This window comes from Ambystoma mexicanum, chromosome 11 (genome assembly GCF_040938575.1).
Source record: "Ambystoma mexicanum isolate Mex_15411 chromosome 11, UKY_AmexF1_1, whole genome shotgun sequence".
NCBI classification, from domain to species: domain Eukaryota; kingdom Metazoa; phylum Chordata; class Amphibia; order Caudata; family Ambystomatidae; genus Ambystoma; species Ambystoma mexicanum.
The window spans coordinates 929947940-929967983 of NC_090934.1; the positions used below are offsets into that span (position 1 = coordinate 929947940).

Genomic DNA, 20044 nt, shown 5'->3' on the forward strand with positions numbered 1-20044 from the left:
CACACCCACAAAAGAAGCGACCCACATTTGGAAATCAAGACACACTTTAAAACATTTTTTAAATAGCATGTACTGTGAATAACCTCTAGGGGCTATACGTTTTGAAAGGTATAGCTCTGGGGGACACATGACTACACGCTTTGGTTAAGTGGTGTCGCTTGAATTTGAGTCCTGCCTGCAATTTAGGCACCATGCCACATACTGTTTTGCAGCTCTATTTGTACAGCAAGATGCATGTGAATACTCCGGTATTAATAGCTCAAAAAATGCTTTTTTTTACAGATTACTCACAATTTAGTACACACATCATGATGACCTAATACCAACAACATATTTTTTTTTTATTATTTCATCAACAAGTTGCACTATGAGAGTATGACTGCGGGTTTGTTTCCCCGTTCTAAGTCGAAGACTACAAATACCACAATGCAAAGTGACATGTGCCTACAACAGCTTTGGATTTCACTTTGTACTTTCAACACTTAAAAGAGATGCTACAAATAAACTATGATATGGCCACCGGTTTAGGATTACTTTCCGACACAGGTGTGCCGCTTTATATAATTAAATGAACAGTGCAGATAATGTAAGAGACCACAACCACCAAAAAACTAGCAAGTAATAACATATCTTGTCAAAAGGATTGTGTTGAATACAATAGACCATCCGGTACAACAAAGGCCTTCCCTCCAGTGAGCTCCCAGTTTCAGAACTACTTCTGCCTGAAAGCGCCTCACGAAGTCCGCAACGCACATCAACAAAGAAAGTTCCAGATTGGCCTTGCGGCCACTCGCTAATGCCTGTAGCGCCACTCCGAGCCATGCCTCAACGACTCCCACACATCGAGTGCGAAGTGCATAGTGGAATTCCACACCTTTGAACCAGAGTCAAGAGTGAAGATTACAAGGTGAGGTGCCATTGGTGAAGGTTTTACACCACTACCTGCAAAATAACGAATATATTACACAGGTTAGTCTGGTCTTTAAGTGGGCCAGGGCTAGCTGCGGCTCAGCCATACAGGGTCGAAAACCCACTGACCTTAAAAGTAAATGAAAACATAATCATGAGATTCAATACTGTTTTTTTCCAGTAGATGTCACTACAACCATGTTTAGCAACATAGCATGAGTTTAGACATTTGCAGTTAGATTACGTGTTTTGTATTACTGTGAAAATATAGATCACACATTGTTTTATTTTGGAAAGATCTTGTATTGACATCTTGTCACTAGAGTGATTAAATAAAATTAATACAAAGCAATCATGGACTACCTGCAAAAGAACTGGACTACTGGTCCCTTTATTGATCTATTTTAATTCTATGTTTTTTTTTGATTTTAGTCAATTCTTTGACTGCTGGTCAGTGAGATCATATTTGACACACCTTTTAAAATGGACTTGACCCCTCTTCATGGTAGCAACCCGAACTCGCGCTTCTGTGTTAGGGCAGTGCATTAAACACAGGCCACCTGTCTCTTAAAGGTTCTTTGGCTACTTGAAATTCTAAGGCCGTGACAGACACTTCTATGACCCCCTGCACCAAGCATTTGTTTTCTGACACATTAGGGCCCCCAATCAATTCCTTTAACGTCAAACACTGTTTGTGAAACAAAATCTCGATCAAGTAAATGCATATGTCCTGCTCTTTTGCATCAGCAAATGTTGTCGCTAAGCCCCCCCCCAATTCCCCCCTTTAACATAATTGTGTTTCCTCGTGTGTTTCCCTACTACAGATGTTTATATTAGGCTCTAGAATAAGCATTTCCGATCGGGACTCTGACTTCCTTATCAGGATATGGCCTGATAAGAAAAGGAGAAGGCGATATATCACTCACAGATGCTTTACCAGGGCTTTAAGTGGACCGGGTCTACCCTGTGCTAGGCCTCATAAGGGTTTTATATTACCTTTGAGATGATGACCTATCAGGCCTAGGACCACAGTCAGACCCCGCACCCCTCTCTCTACTGACATGGAAATTCAAAACCTTGGTTTACCTTTGACCAGCATCTAAACTTCATGCATCATATCTCTGCCTGCGTGAGCAGCTGCAACCTCCTGAGCATGCTGTGAAAGATTCTCGCTTCATTCGCAATGAACGATGCAACGCAGCCGATCCAGGCTACTTTCTTGTCAAAACTGGGCTATCAGGCCACACATTTCAAAAATCTATATTGAGGGACATCAATTCATCAATACAGGAGTAGCCGAAGAGACAGCACACATCTGAAGATATAACAGGAAGTGATGTCATATGACCTTTGGTCCTGCGGACTTCATAGCAAGTGGCAGCACAAATGAAAAAAACAAAAGCAGCGTAAGATTAATTCATAGCAAATGGTACCTAGGATGACAAAATTCTAGTCTAGTTTCCAACCATGACTGCTACTGTCAGTCCTTGAAGGCTTTGCACTCAGACCATTTCTTTGCCTTTGTTGAAAGCCGGACATGGGGATGAGGAGCGGAAATGATGAGAGGGCAAATTAGCCAGGAGAATTTGCCCACGATGTGGCAAGAGAGTTTGCAATCCTAGACACTGGTGCAGTTATTTACCCCTGATTGTGACTGCTTTTCAAGGCACCAGTAAAGGACACATCTGGGTAGACAGCGTAACCTTTTTTCAGAGGGCGGATGAAACCCATTGGGTTTCTTGAGGTTGGCAAGCTTGCTCAAGTATTTAGATAGCAGGATGTTACTCAGATTGTCACGTTCCCAGTGCAGAAGCTTACCCACAAGACCACAAGCACTTGCTTCATATTGGGATTTTGTTTTCCATGGAATATTTCACAACAGATTGCTGGGTTTAAAAGGTGAGCCCATTTTCTACTTTGCCAGCATATTTATTGGAGGATTTCCTCTCTCCGGTTATTTTTCTGGTGTTCATTACTTTTTTTTGAAAGTCCACTGCTATTTTGTCTTGCGCCCCTTCTAAGGAGAAGGTCAATTGAAATACATTTGTATATTTCACTTAAAAATATATGGTCACCTACTGTGCGTATTCTTGCAGCTGATCATGTTCTACCCTTTTCCGTGATGCTTAAATGCGTTTATCTGGAAGGTGGCAAGGTTTGTTGCAGTGCAGTCCTTTGATCTTATTTGCCATGAGGGCGTTTAGACGTGGCTGCAATATCAGCCACGTCCAAACATCCCTTGCGCCAAAATAACAGTGCCGGAATGGCTTTCGTGCCGAAATCTGCGCTGCAGCAGAATGGCCGCACCAAATCAGCCTGCGCCAAAATGATGGCGCTGAATAGGGGTGTACTGCTTGGAGCACGCTGCTTAACCAAAGTGTTTGGTCCATGGCAAATCATTTAATCTCACTGTGCATTGCCTAAAAACATTGCGAGTTCTCAAAGCCTGCAATCCGAAGGCCATGGCTAGTAGTCTGGTAGCGTTTTAAAACGGACAGTGGGCACGGCCAAAGGCCATGCCCACGGACCCTGTCCGAAGACCATGCTAGTGGTCTCGTGGGCTTTCTAAAAATCCATTATTATTGTAATCAGTTATATTCAATGTAATTAGTGTTGTCACCAGTGAAGACATCAGCGATGTGATTGTAATGTCACTGGTGTGCTCATACAACATGTAATTAGTGATGTCATCAGTGATGTGATCTGTGAAGTCATCATTGTGGTCATAGGCTACGCAACAAGGGGCGCAAAGTTAAGGTGGCTTTAGCTGAATTTCAGAGGTTCTGTTGCATTAAGTTCTCACCTTAACGTCCCTGTAACTAAAGTTTTTTGGTTTCATATTTAAGTGCCAAGGACGAGTATACATGTCCTTTTTACATAGACTTCAATAATAGCCTGGCACTTAAGAGGTTAAGAGCAGAGCCTTCAATCTGCCCACGTTACCAGAAAAGGGGAAGGAGGTATATCACTTAACTGTGCCTATTTTACCTTTATGATTGCTTTGGCACTTGGTTTGTTGGAGTGTGAGGGCTGAGTGGGCCTTTTCGCCCCTACTCATCCTTCTACTTCTGTGAGGCGGAATCCAATTTGTGACACCGCCATGAGTGCAGCACTTGAACCGTCAGCATATTCCCCTCGTAATGCACTTCATTTCGGCATATTTAGGGCTGTTTATGTGTGCTGGCCACATGACGGTAGGAGGCGCTATACAAATGCAAGATAACTAATAGTAAAAAAAAAAATCAGAGCTCAAGTGATATTGTTTGCAGAGTCCCAATTTTGCACCGCTACTAAAAATCAGTTTGCAGGAGCGCCTGTTTTGCAACCACAGTGGTGCTGCTTTTCTTGGTGTTTAACCTCCAAGCCTTATAGGTTCATATCCTTTTTATAAGCGGTCACCAGCATCTGTAGCTTTGACTGGGTCAGAGTAATGAGGACTGCATCATCGGCATTTCGGGATCATTGAAGTTGCCTTCTAAAATGTTGCATGAAGGAATTGGTGTATACAGAGCAGGGGTTCAAGAATGCACCTCGTCACACTCCTTAAGCGACCAATAGTTGTCTGACAGTTCACCATCACTTCCGACTCGCATGCCCGCATTTGCACTGAAATCCAAGGACTTCACAATAGCCAGGAAGTCTACAGGTACCCCCAAATTCAGTCCATAACATTTCTCTAACCTCATTATGAATGCAGGAGCGACATGGTCCATATGAGTCAGATTCACCTTTGCTCAAGCCTCCCAGTGTTATGGAGAATTCTCAATAAATGGCTGATTCCCCTTACCTAATGAGTCCCTCAGCAGCTTTGTTGGATTTCTAGGGTTTATTTTTTCACCTGGTAAGAGTGTGAGCCTTTTTCCCACCCTTACATGTATTTTGCTGTGTGCGTTTTCACTTTTTGTGTGATCTTGGGCACTGGAGCCTCACCTACTCCAAGTGCACCACTTTTTGTATGTGTTACACAGCACCTTCAGTGCAGTGACACTGGGTTGTCTTTGAGACCTCCCTCTGGCTCCATTCCTCTGGGCTGACTACTGTTCCCCGGAAGCAGGTAAAGTTGCCATTAACTTTATATAGTCACTTTAAATTACAGACCCAGTACACCCCATCTTACATGGAGTACTGGAAAGGGTTAACTCCTATCCCTTTTTGTCTGTGCCTCTTGGAGCCTTGTTTTGATCCCTTAACGTTAAGACTTGGCTGGTGGCAGTGGTATCTACCCAAACTTTTCTACCGCGATTATGCTATATAAACGTGTTATTGTTTTAGGCTATTATAAACCCGCTTGACCAAATACATTTTATTTTGGTTCCGGCTGGGTTTATTCGCCTTTTTTTTTTTATTAAAGTCTTTCTTGTGTTTTACTCTACGCGCCAAGCTAGGGATGACTCCTTTGTTCGCTGTCTTTTCGCGGGCTTCTGCACAGAAGCCCTCCTTAAGGCGCCTGATAGTCTAGAGGGGCAGGATGTGAGGGAGGGATCTTCGGACCCCTGCCATGGATTGCCTTAACAACCCAAGTCGCACTCTTGTCTGATTGGCTAAGGGGACAGGCCTTGCCAGGCCAGCCACCCTGCTGTGTGATTGACAGCCAGGCTGTATGAATGGGGGAAAACTGCATACAAATCAGGTCTCTGGGACTGGGAGAGCAGAGTCGCCACTGGAATGAAAGAACCAATGAGGAACTGGAAGAAGAGGACCCCTACAACGACTGAACCACCCGGTGAAGCTCTGCTGCAGGTCCAAATCTCCAAATCCGATGACAGAGAAGATCCTCCAGGAAACTTCTTCCCTTGAGCTGGTGGGACCAACCAGTTTGCCCAAATTGCAAGCCAGGACCCCTGCTCTGGTCAAATTCGCTGTACAGAGCTACAGTAGGCCGGATAGCCAGGAAGGTCGGACACTGATTGGGTTTTAAGGAGCGCACCTTTTATTTGTTGTTTTGCTCTGCTGCTGGTTTCTTCCCTGGGTGGCGCAGGACCCTCCGGTCTTCCTACTTCTTGTCAGTATGACAGTCACTTCAGGAACCGTGAGCCTGCAGGAACCACCAGGAACGTCCGCCTCAGCTACAGCTCCCTCTCCGTTTTAAGGTACTGTGCAAATCTGGTTGTGCGTTTCGCTCAGCCCTGGTGAAAGTGTTTGAAATCTTTCTCCAATCTGAGGGCTTGTCCTTCTCTTCTCTTTAACCTAACCTTTCTACTGACCAACCTCGTCCAGAATCTGTGCCGCAAATTTTATACCGCGAACTACACTGAACCTATTATCTTGAGCAAAATACTTTTGAACCATTGACTTTGGCCCTAAGCCTTTTCTATCTGATTTTACCCTTGTAGTCTCTCTTGTTCAGTTGCCCTGCTTACTTACCTGTTGGTTTTGTGAAGAGAGCCACCGTCCTCAAAGGTGTGTAAATCTTTTGGTTTGGGGTGGACTGCTTATTGCCAGTAATCAATGAACGAGAAGATCCAACTGGAGACACATTGTTAGCACTTTCTACCGTAGGTCGTCACCTTTGTAACTCACCTATTGGTTTTGTGTTTTTTTTTTTTGTTTGTCCCTGGTCTCTGTCCCACTTTGTTCACACCCTCAAACTGGCTCACCACATGTTCTCATCTGTGTGCCTCTGCCATCTGTAAATGTGCTATTGCAAGTAGTTTCTTATCGAAATTGACATTCCAGTTCTACAAATAAATACATAAAACAAAGCCTTTCCAGACCAGCAGCCTTTTTTGTCTTCTTGGGGAGGCACAACCGGCAGGAGTTGAAGCCATGTTGTATGTTATGTTATCCAATATTTATACTGCGAGCCCACCAGAGTGATGTCAGACCTTAGCCTCTGGCCGATAAGAAAAACAATGGCTTTCTATTAGGAAACTTCAAAACATGCCTAACACCAAATACCAGTGAAGGAATAAAGCATTTATATTGTACTCCAATTCATAAGCTCTCCAGAGGAGGCACCATGGAGCCTCTCAGCCAATCAGGAAGCTTGGAATGCGGGTGAGCCCCGTGTTCTGAGCTCCCTGAGCAGTGGAGGCCGCCATTTCCCCTGCCAGGCAACAGGTACGCCAGCCTGGGTGCTGTGGCAGGTCAGAAGAAGGGCACAGACTGATTAGACATTTTACTGTTAAGTTTATTAAAGAAAAGGAATAATGCTTAGATTTCCCTGTACTACAATGCGTCCCTACCTAACAAAACTAGCGACGTTGCTCCTCAGTCGCCAGTAAATGTCTAGAAATGAAACTGTCCACCGTCCAAACTCTAAGCCTGTCTGACTCTTCCACTATCTGAATAACAAAGTTAGGAGAATGTCTCCTTTTTCCTGAGGCTTGTCAGTTTCTCACCAACATTTCAATAGTTGATCTTCAGGTAGTCTCTAGTGAATGCTTTTATCAGTTTGTACAGTGTATGTTCACTGTTGTATTGGGCTTTTGTTTCTTCTTTTGTTTTCCTCTACAAAGAGTTCTTCTCTCTTCTTCCCCTGGTGAACTCATCGAACAAGTATCTTTTTCTTCTGGACTAATTCTGAACAGTTCATAATCTTTGCTTTCTTTCTGTTCTTTGCCTTTAAATGTATTTACTATGTCCACCCTGTTCTCAGGCTTCTCTTATCACCGGCCCTCTTTTTGGAGTAGGTCTTCTAGGCCTTTACGGATACGAATTTGGTTACTCCCAGAATATTTTTCAATTACACCTCTTTGTACTGGTTTTACAATATGTTTCTCTTGACTGATGAGTTTGAACATTCCAATAATGATTCTCATTCACTCTTCTTTCTGATATTATCTGTCTCTTGACTGTGACGAGCATGAGTATTCCAATAAGGATTCTCATTCACTCTTCCTTCTGATATTATCTGTCTCTTGACTGTGACGGGCATGAGCATTCCAATAATGATTCTCATTCACTCTTCTTTCTGATATTATCTGTCTCTTGACTGTGACGAGCATGAGTATTCCAGTAAGGATTCTCATTCACTCTTCTTTCTGATATTATCTGTCTCTTGACTGTGACGGGCATGAGCATTCCAATAATGATTCTCATTCACTCTTCTTTCTGATATTATCTGTCTCTTGACTGTGACGAGCATGAGCATTCCAATAAGGATTCTCATTCACTCTTCTTTCTGATAATATCTGTCTATTTACTGTGACAAGCATGAGCATTCCAATAAGGATACTCATTCACTCGCCCGTGTCTACCGTTATCCCTATTACCTTCTGTTCTTAAGGCTAACGTCACCAGGGCTTTTGGTAGTTGAGGATTGGTTTGCTTTCTCTCCAACTTAGTTTCTCGTGGCCTTTCACCACCTTCTCTTCCGTCTGGTCATCTTGCAAGGCCGTACTCTATTAAGTACACCGGTTTGTTCGGCGTCATCTGTGGTAGAATGGTTTCGATGTTGTTGCAAGGAACCTCAGTCCACCATGAACCTCTTAAGGACACGCCACCACTCTTGGGCTCTCCTCTCTAACTGATTCAGGATGCCATGCTTCCAGCTCCCATTTTCCTGCCTTACTCGCTACCAACTGTAGCGTGTCCCTCACCTATCAGCCTCTCACGATTGCAGGATGCTGCAAGTCTTGCCTCTGCTTCTTGCTGGTGTTAGCGTTCGTGCCTGTTTGTAACCGACGGGCTCCTTTGCTTCTCCAGACTCCTCCCCCTTTTGGACTTATGGTCTACGTGGGGCTTCCTCTATGCAAGGCTTTGTTCCTTCTTCTCTATCCCCTGTGGATTCCCTTTTCCTCTGCATGTCTTCTTCATCCCAGTGTAATGGTAATTTAGAGGGAAATCTATTTCCTGTTGGCAATAACAGTTACCGGTTTACAGTTTGCACATTTTCACTAGCAAGGTTTGAAGATGCTATTTTGCAATGCCTACTAGGGAGTTCCTCACAGGAATGGAAGTCTTTGTCCCGACAGGGGGCGTCTCACCCAGTGAGGTCCCACTTGCCTCTATCCCTAGGGAGGTTATTGCAGAGCGGGCTCAACTCCTTAGCCTCAAAGGAGGGGGGGCTCCCCCTTGGGGAGAAGGGATGCATTCCTGCATTTCATCACAGTGCCCTTTGCCCATCTCCCAGGCCCATTCCCCCCTCACACCGCAACCCCTGCCCAATTTACCTGAAGCTGCCCCCAGCCAAAACTTGGAACACTTGATGTTCTGGTGCTTTCCCACTATGAAAATGGTCGCCATGAAATGGGAGAAGTGACGATGTGTGGTTCCTTTCTCCTTTGACCCTGGTGGCCATCTTGGCTTGTAATTTTATTTAAGTTGAGAAAAAGGATGTCTATTAATTGACCTTTAAACAATTCACCTCGGGAGAATTGATGCAATTCAAAAGGTCAATTAGGACATATATGCGGAGGGGAAACTCCCCCCCCCCCGCAACCCCTCACCCAATCCCCTTATATTCTTTATAATCTAAAACCACCCCAATACATATATGAAATAACGTAAATAATATAAAGGTCAATTGTGCAGAAGGTCAATTAGGACCACTATAATTAGGACAATTAGGACAAAAGGTCAATTGTAAAAGGTCAATTTGGGTAATACAGAGAAAAAGGCAACTGTGAAGTTTCTCAATGTAAAGAAAAACAACTGTTTGCACTCCACCAACCATGACTGGATGCTAATAGCAATAACCCTCTACGGTGGGGGCATTACTGGGTCTGACAATGACCCGGGGCTCATGTTACAGCTGCCGCTTTGCTCTTGGGGCATTACCTGAGCAGTAAGGCCCCACACACTTGGGGGTTTATTGCTTACTTAAATGTCTGCCAAAATTCTATATATTTCACCGATTCTACATATTTATAATAAAAACACAACGCTTACTTTAAATAAAAAATACCATGAGAAACTATGGTTTATATGACATTCTGTGTTCACAACACTTACTGCTTGACACAGCATTACTGTTTAGCCAGGCTTGGAAGGCATCCAGTCATAGTAGATCAATGCGCATTAAGCGCAGACATACATTTGCAGGTGCTTCATGTTTTAGTGTTAAAACTGCTGATATGTCGAAGGCAAGGAGAACTCGGAGGAGAGTTGACAGCGGAAGGGATAAGGAGGACGTGAGTTCAAGGATAAAGAGGGCGCTTTACAATGGGTCCGGAGCAGTGGTAGAACCAGGGACAGCTACCCACGCTACAATTAGGAACTCCCCAGAAAGCAAGGTTTTCAGTTCTTCCCTGAACTTCTGGAGCATTAGAGTTTTCCCGATTGCTACCGGGTTGGTGTTTCATTATGCTGGGGCATAGCAGGAGAAAGACAGTTTCCTGACAGCTAATTTAGCATCTAACCTAGCAATGGTCTGGCTCCTGGAGGAGAAATTTCAATCCCTGGTTCTTTGTGCAAGTCTGGAATTAAGACTTGCCACTTTCAGGTACCGCAAATTAATCAGATGGTTACATAGGGGCCTCGTCAAGAACTAAGTGAGTGTGAGCTTCAAAGAGGGTGAATGCTTCGTTAAGAGTGGTGTGAATGTGAGCAAGAACAGTGCGCCAGTCCTTGGCTTTTTGTGCCAGTCTGGAATTAGGGCTGGTCACACGCACCTATCGCACACCCCTCTTACCATTACATAAATGCAATGAGTCTCGCAATGTCAAAGATCAGATAAAAATGTTTCTGTGCTATCACAAAGGTTAGATGTCGCGAGGCGGGATCTGCCGAGACTACTGCAACTCCAGCGGGGTGCAGGAAGAGGGAACAGCTAGTCTCTTTTTAGAGGGTGGGATTCTGTGGCCTTGGCTATACCTAGCGATGCAAAAGACTGAATTCTAGATACCTGCTGCTAACAGAATTTCTGAAGATGCCCCTGTGCTGCCGCGCCCTTTATAAATGAATTAATTAAATAAATAAATAAGACAACAATATGATCCTTTGGGGTCTGCAGACCGATTGAAAGCCTCTTTCTATGGGTCGATGTGGTATATTGGGGGAGCTAGGTTTTGGCCGCAGGATGCTAGGGGAATAGGATAGGAGAAAAGAATTGCCGGTCTAAGGCAGACTTCCACGTCTGCCATCCTGGGTCATGTCTACCAGTGTTACAACAGGACCCTACCTTTTCCACTGTGAACGCATAGAAACCCAACTCTATGTGTAACAAACTCATATGACGTAAAGTCATGGGTGCAGTGTTGAAATGTTTCTCAATGTGCTTTCTATGATTTAAGAAAAAGACAGACACAGTGGTCACTCAATATTTGGGTCAGTGACTGCCTATAGTATTTGGATGGAGGCATCCGATATTGTTTGAGAGGCAAGGCGTGCATGTGCTGGTTGCCTGGTAGAGGCACTTTCTATTAAACCAGCCTAAAAGACACTGAAGATGTTACCCTCAGAAGATGGGCCATGCTACTCCTAACCATGGCAATGGAGCATGAAGCTGCTACTCATGAATCATGCCTCAGAAGTATGCATCCTGCGGAGGCATTTACATGATTCCGTCACATCTCTAGACTCCTGCCTCTGCTCCACACTATAGGTATCTAAGAGGGTGCACCCCTTATAGGATTTCTAGTGCAGCACTGGGAAGGAATAGAGACAGATGCCCCAAAAAGGATAGCAAAATTAAATTAATTCTGAGTAGTGTTGCAAAGATTAATTTTACTCCGGGTAGTAGTGCCAGTAAGTGCTCTAGTGATGTAAATGTAAATGGATGCTGTGCAGGTAAAGCTCGTCTAACCTGGCCACAGATTACAAACATCAGCGCAGTGGAAGTGGGCTTTGCTCTTACAACTCACTACGCAGGAGTACCTGTGTATGCCGACTGACCGAGAGCAATCAAGATCTGGAATGAAAATATAATGTAGTTCAGAAAACAAAAGGAAAAAAACCTACAGAATAATTATCTATTGAATATGTGTAAATAAACATCCTTAATGAAAATGTCACTTAACCACAAAAGGCACCATGTAAAGTGGAACTAGGATGTGGGATTAAGTGCATCTGTGGGAGAGGGAGATTGTTAATGGTCAGTATGTATAATGTAGTATGGTGGTTTGGGAAGTTCAAATTGAGCTACAAGGTGATGGTCTCGGGATGAGGGTAAAAGGCTTTCTGCCTGGTATGTAGTACTGTCCTGTAGAGAATGGTTAGATGGGGCAGAGCTTGCAGGATTTTCCCCTTGGATGTCGTATAGAGGGGGGCATTAGGGAGTATTCAATCTCTGTTTCCTTCCGAGTTTATGTGGATGATTCTCAGATATCCATCATCGTAAGCAAATACGCTAATGTCTTTGCCTAACCTTTCTTCCACAGCTTAAAGTTGTTTAGCAAAAACCCTTTACCAAGGCCACCTCTTCAGACAAATGCAACCCCAGCTAGACACGTCCCACAAAATGCAGGTAACTAGGGCGCTGGTTCTACTGAGAGTAGACTACTGCACCAGTGTACCTCCTGGCCTACCAGAAAAAGTGGATTCACCATCTCCAATTATTGCAAAATAGGACAGCCAGGCTGATGCTAACCTTTACCTTGAGAGACACTGTTACTCCTGTTTTGAAAGCCTTGCATTGGCTTTCCATTGAGCACAGAGTAACATTCAAGACCTCATGTGTTGTTCATGGTGCATTCTGCGTTAGAAGCCCTTCCTCCCTCCTTCCCTCCTTCTTCGGCCCCGTGTGAAGCCTTGCTTCCTTGCTGGATTTGGATGGCATCTCCATCTGCAGTAGACCTGTGCGAGCAGATCTGCTGCGGTCATCCCGATCCAGGTGAGTGTCCCCCCTCTCACCCTCTGCATCATGCTTTCTTCCCCCTAAGATTTTTTATTTCATTTTTCTCTTTCTCCTGGCTCCTTTTGGTGGTTTTCGTCCTCAAACTCTACTCTCGCCCCTAGCCTTCCATCGTCCCTCTTCCCGCCTCTTCCCCATGGGATTGGCTGGTGGGTGTGGGAGCCACCCTCTTAACAGAGGGAGCCAGGGCAGCCTTGCCCAGGCAGCCACGACTTAAGGGCCACAAGGCAAAGGGCAGCTCCCTTTTGAGCAGCTCCATTGCATGTTTGCCTGTGTTTGCCAGACGCAGACTACCTACAGTGGCTGATGAGGTAAGTGTGGTGTGGGCACGAAGTACAGCCATTAATGTACTGCAGTAATACCCCACCACTCCTATTACCTAATATCATATGCCTATCTGCATTTAGTCTACTTACATAGATTATCCTCATCTTGCGTGTAGCCCCATTGTGTAAATTACCAATTTTTGCACTTAGCCTGGTTGTGTAAATTAGCCATACGCTGCATCTGATCTAATTGTATATGCTAGCCTCATTCTCCCTGTGGCACACTGAGATAGGCATGGTGTACCATCTGTATTGTGCTGGGCTCCGCTCCCCGAGATCGATTGTTGGGGGTTGGAAATGTACCACAATTAGATGGATTGCTCGGAACATACATGTATCGCACTTAGATGGATTGTTAGGGGTCGGAAGTGAATCACAATTAGATGGATTGTTAGGGGTAAGAAATGTACCACACTTGGATGGATTGCTGTTAGGGGTAAGAAATGTACCACACTTGGATGGATTTTTGGGAACATTAATGTGTCACACCTAGATGGGTTGCTGGGAACACTGATGTGTCACACCTAGATGGATGGTCAGGGGTAGGAAATGTATTGCTACTAAATAAACATACTAAAAACTCAGCATTCTGCATACTCCCCCTCAAACTCTGAACTAAACACCACCATACCTCTACCACACTACAAACCGCATGCTCTTCACAACACCCAACACGAAACTAAACCATACACAACCAGAGGTCAACACCACATGACGTCTACCAACCAAAAACGCACCAACGCTCAGTAACAGGTTTCTCCGAACTGAAGCTGCCAACAGCACATCAAAGCTCTCTTACTCTTCTCCCCCTCAACCTCACTAACAAACCCCCTTACCCCTTCCCCATTACAGATCCGCCAGAGCACCAAGAAACGACACAAGTGGTGACAGTGCGCGCTACAATACCCATTAACATTAACTAGCCTCAAACAGGATCAAGAAAAAGTGACAGCACAGAATCCAAGATCCAGAGAGAGAAAAGAATGTGTATGACTCAGTTTAAAAGGTTGCGCTACTGTGAATGAATGCCACCGTCCTGGGCCTAAATTTTGGGGAGAAACATACGACGCTAGGAGGGGGACACCACCAGAAAATCAGGGGAGTATTTAAAACGGAATGGTTCAGACGAGCCATTGACAAGGTACCTATTGCCTCAACCACGTGCCCTTTCCCTTGGCTGCCCTTAAGCTACTGGTCCACAACAGACGGTTTACACGTAATCAGTAAATTGACAGGCAAGTACACAAATAGAAGGTAAAATACATAATTAGATCTGTATAAATCTCAACCAATAACGTTTAATAGAGCAATTTGCGATCATGACTTACATTATTATGTTATGCAATGTGGCTCTGTGTTTTGAATGTCTATATTTTACTCTCCTTTGTTTCCGGGACTTGTTCACAGAGAGCCACACTGACGTGCAGACGCACGTTGGCGTCTATAGTAACCTGTTTTGAGGGCGTGGACTATCTGCATACCACAGAGGCTTAGCACAGAGTGACAGAAATAGCGCTTTCTATTGTTGTATCAGGCGAGGACAAGAAAAGCAGGAAATCAATGAGATACCGCCTTGCGATGCGATATTTTAAAAAAAATGTATTTGCGTGCTTGGTTTAAAGCAAACCTTACATAAAACGTATGCAAACACTACGCATGCAATATAAACCCAATCGTAAGAATAAATTAACAATAGAATTAAGAGAATAACATAAAAATGACTAACTAAAATGCATATACAAAATAGTACCATAATGATAATTATAAATAATCTTAAAACACTTCGATCAAACACATGATCACAATAAGGCAAGGGTGCTAGAATTAATTTGTGATCTGTAGGGAAGGCTTCTGTGCTGGTTGATAGCGAGAGAATGCAGAGGTGCGCTTAGGCTATAAAAGACATGCCGAGTGAAGGATTGGACGATGCGCACACAGACCATACGGGCAAATGTCTTGACCCCTATCCAACCCTCTGAAAGGGTTTTATAATTCTGGCAATCAAGAAGAAAAGCTATCCCAATAAAACATGTGGAGGGCAGTCATGTGTTCTGGTCCCTTCAGAGTAACCCAACGAGAGGAACGTGTTGGATTCTCCTCCTGACTTTCCGGGCCCACTCTGCGCTGCTTCCTGTGCACTAGGGGTGTCACGGTATTAGTTTTATGACAGTACGATAACCTTCTTGCCAAATGACGGTATGTCATGGTTATCGCAGTATAGCAGGTGGAGTTAACTAATCTTAACAAATATTTTCTAAAAGGCCATAAATTGTCAGATTTATCATCACAAACAAAACCAGGCACCCAGGGCCAGAATTGGGCTTTTCAACATACTTTCCACTGAAATGCCACCCCTTGCTTCCACCAAACACAAACACACGTGTGGAGAATAGCTATTCTTAAGTGGTCATTTAGGCTTTTAGCTCCCCCACTGGCTACTGGTGAAGATGAACATGTTGCCATCTTGATAGCCTGCATGCCACAGATCAATGGAGGCTGATTGTAGTATACGCTTGTGCGCATACACACACACACATGCACACTCTTTTTGTAACAGCCTTTCCAAATCAGATTGAAAAGCACATTTAATGGTATAAACGGTATACCGGTATAAACAATGTGACAGTTATTATTGTTCAATTAAGTGGTTCACGGTATATTTAACGGTATACCGTTATACAGTTACATCCCTACTGTCCACCACAGGAAACTGACGCGATGAAGGCTCATCTGCACTAACGCCTGTAAATGTTCCATCGCTGTCGCTCCCAGGCAGTAGAAGTAGCCTGAAAAGCAGGTAGGTGGACTAACTGCCCTTGCACCAGCTAGGTAGACTTGGTAGAGCCTTGAGGACGAATGATGTGTGAGTATGTGCTTGCATTTATTCCATCTTAAGTGACACTTTGGCCAAAGCACTGAACACGAAAGGTTGATACAGTAAAACAGCAATGCATAATAGGGCAATGATTCTAGGAAGAACAGTATCAAGGAAGAGGCTCCTCAAGAGGATTTCCTGAGAGAAAGAGGTAACTGAGTACAATGTGGAGGAGTCCGCGTGCGAGTGGATGTGAGAATAGGCAGTAGCAGGAAAACCGTGCATGCATAGAATGTCGGGGCGAGTGCAGTGTTCGAGAGGGGGCGACTCAACGAACAGTCGGGAACACAGACGCCCTGGCCATTGAGGGTAACAGCATTATGTACTGCTCCTTCAATAAAGAGACTGTCTTGCGGCGCCTCACGGGGCTGGTCTTCCCCATTTAATTCAATTCGTGCCAAGGACGAGCATGCTCGTCTTTTTTGCATAGACTTGCATAATAGCCTCGCAGTTAAGGGGCGTTCAGTGACCCTCCGAACATGAAAATCATAGAATCCTCAATGTGCTGCACCTCTAGATGGAAGGCCCGTCTCCTGGAAGGCGGCATGGCCCTGTGCCATTCCCAGTTGTGCTGCACACTGTCATCCAAACCCTGCCACAGCTTCAGCCCATTCCTCGTGTTCATGAAGAACGTCAGGCGGCAGCACCACGAGGTCTCGACAACACGGCGGCTGGACTCATGGGTAGCCTCCGCTTCAAAGGCTTGAGTGCCAGCGTTGATCACGGTATTGGCAGACAATTCCTTGATGCCACTTAAAGGATTTTTCACATAAAGTGTGTGATGAAATGAGTCAGCGAGCGAGAGTAGGGGAGAAGGGCAGACTGGGGCATAAAAAAGGCCTGTAGTGAGTTCGAATAACAAAAATGGCCTATTATAAATGACAATTAGCGACTTTTTGCAGTAAACAGGTTGAGTACTACATAGGGGGTCATTTGGGGTCAGGTTTATTACAAACAGTGCTTTGTAAAGCACACTTGGCCCGTAACATTGGTCTAAAGTGCCAACTGCACAGTGCACTTAAGTGCGGGAGTGGGTGGAGCCTACAATGATTTCCTATCGGAATTCAGGACGAACATACACACCCTTAGTACTTAATGAAACTGGCACAGAATGTTAGCCCACACCAGCATGGAAAGCTGCCCCTTCAGGCACTGCCCAATAGGCCAGTCGGAGCTTGGGAGGTCGGGAGAGTGAAGGACAGGATAATCCAGCAGAGTCGGGGATAGGAAGAGCAAGATGGATAAAGAAGAGGAAAGGTTCACAGATATGATATGATATGTTTATTTATATAGCGCAAATACGCAATGTGTTTCAAAGCGCTTCAAGGCAAGGGAGGGAACAAGGGAAAAACAATGACATTCTTACAAGCCATGAACAGTAAGGATGTGAAATTAACTATCATACTCGGCCTGACGACATTTCAGATAGTGCAAGAGCTAAGACATAGATAAGGAAGGGAGGGGGAGAGTGGGAAGGAAATGGAAACAGACAGGCGACTACCGTACTAGGCCTGACGACATTTCTGGTACACCCGGAAAAAAAACAAGAGGTGAGGGAGAGGGATGCAGAAAGGTAGGGGAGGAACAAAACAAGCGACTATCATATTAGGCCTGACGACATTTCAGATAGTGCTGGAGGGGGGGTGGGGAGGAAAAAAACAGTAAGGGGAGGGAGGAGGTTACAGATGAGGTTGCCATCATACTAGGTCCAGGGACAATTCTGATACAGTAAGTGCATAAAAGAAAGTAAGGGGAGGAGATAGGGATAGGAAGAAGGGAAAGGAGGAGAGAATAGAGAGTTAGCAGTCAAAAGAGTGGAGAAGCAAGAGGGGAGAGTGAATACAATTGCAGAAGTCAGTAGTAACACATAATGTTGCAAGCCAGGATACAAGATGAAGATGGGAACAGCATGATTCAGGGCCACCATGAGTACAAGATGAAAAAGAAGTTCAGCATGAGAGTTGAGAAAGGGTGACGCATCATGAATGAATGAATTCCATAAAAGTCAAATCCAGCATTGTCCATAAGACGATGATGGTGAAACCAAAATGTATAAGGACAGACTCCTGCAGAAGTAGGCTTGAGTGGGGTAAGGGGGGAGCAGGGTAGAAGAATCAAGCAAAACAGGCAACACCTGTGTGCGGGAATGGGGGGCCCAAGGGAACATCACCGGGGGACCAGAGGGAGTAACACATGTTGGTGCATGCTTACCTGCTGTCTGAGCAGGGGGTCGGGCCCTGGGTCCTCCAGGTCCAAACAGGAGCTCCCCTTGAGCAGTTGAGAAGGAGGGAGAGCAGGGCGACAAATATATGCAACAATACTTTGCCTGAAGGTCAAATGTTTAGGGTTTACGCAAAGGACTTTCAAAATAATTGTATGTGTTAATACTCCACCAGACTGGGGTGGTGGATATGTCACTGAATCCCCAGGATTACTCTCACCCCTCCAGATTCTAAGCCTTACCCCCCCCCGCTACGCTACCTTGACTCAGTCGACCAAACTTTAGTCTTTCCTATTCATCATAAAAGGTTGGTCGCTCAGAATTAATTCTGAAAGTCCATCTTAACAGCTCTCTAAAAAGAAACAAAAAAAACAAAAACCAAAACACATGTAGCAAAGACTGCATAAAAAAAAGGACATTGTCCAGAACACAGCTTCATCAAGGATGTGCATTTGCGTAAAGGCTTCAGTTCAACATTGCCCTTCCCAAAATTCTCCATCTCCAACAAGAGCATCTTGCGTATAAGCATGTAAAGTACATAATTGTTGGGAGGCAAGTCATGCATAGCTTCTGCCCCTCTCCCGACCCAATACCACACAGGTGAGAACTCACTGAGGCAACTGTACCACCCTTATTCCAGGCAGGTACAGCAAGACAGACCTTTTAGACTGAAGATAGACAAAGCAGAAAATGACACGGTGAACAGTAATAAGCACACGCATTAGACACAAAGCTCACATGCACTCCTCATGAAGAAACGCAGACATCAGGAAAATCTGCATTTATAAATGACATGAAGTGCACTAACAGAAGCAAAGTACAAGTTATATGCAACATGAAAAACATGCAAATATAGCTAACTAACACAGAAGCAGCAGTATAACCAGGCAGCCATCTTCCAAGGCATAAAACAAGCAGTGTCGCATAGCAATTTGCTATGCAAATGTGTAGGTTTGTTAATCAAATGTGACCTTGTGTAGCAAAGTTAGCCATTTAAGTTGCCCTCGTCAATTAAAGCACAGCTTGCCTTGCATTGCTCTCTTGTCCTCTGTGCTCTCTTCGCCCTCTCTCTGTTCACTTCAAGTGCTAATGGAGAGAAAGTGCAGCAGTAATCACCTCCTCCACTCTTAAATACCAAAGGCATGTGTGGAAGTGCTAGGCAAGAATTTCTTTTTCAAATAATTGCAAACCAGAAGTAATCAGGGTCATACTTATATTAAGCTTTCAAGATCCTGTCTGGCAAAGACCACTATGTGTCAACTTTATATTTATTTCTTTAAAGAATCATTTAATGCCAGTACTAAAATGTAAATTGTTACATAATGCATAATTACAGTATTGATACTGCAAAACACTGCATCATCTCCATGCTTTACAGCTAGGTTTAGGTTAGTGTATCTAAATTTTATAGCGTTACCTACATTTCGTTTTGTTGGGGTGATGCATCATATTGACGAGCAAACACTTTTGAAAGTGCACATGATCAAATGCTTTTGATGGCAAACCTAGTTCTGTAACCTACAGGTTGCATACATCTTGCAACTGGTGTTCCCATGAGCGAACCCATACTTCTTGACATTCTATATCATCACCCTGTCTTTATAACCAGGTACCCTGAAAGTGAGATGACCACAAACTACAATATTCCACCCAGTTTGCCCAGTTCTCTGCTTGCTACGCAATCCACTTTACTTAGTCTCTTTCTTGCCTCTTACATAATGAATACACAAAGCGAACTAGATGCTTACACAAAGTAGTGATCAATAGTTCCATCCAGTCTATACAACTAGTGCAATGCCGAACACTGTAGTTAGCCTCCAGAGCTCACTTTGATTGTGATTGTATTAAATATTACCAACTGCAGGAGACAGCTGGCCAAACAGTTTTCAGAGCTTTTTTATCTTATGTATTTGTGTCCATTCATGAAGCTCACTGTCTACATTTTAGAGACACTCATCAATGGCGCACAAAGTCTTGTC

General features: G+C 44.3%; 1 protein-coding gene across 1 annotated transcript in view; it reads right to left on the bottom strand.

Annotated features, from left to right (window-relative positions):
- Positions 1-20044, bottom strand: part of EPS8L2 (EPS8 signaling adaptor L2) — a 473245-nt gene that overhangs the window by 111127 nt on the left and 342074 nt on the right. The gene's annotated exons all lie outside the window — the stretch shown is intronic.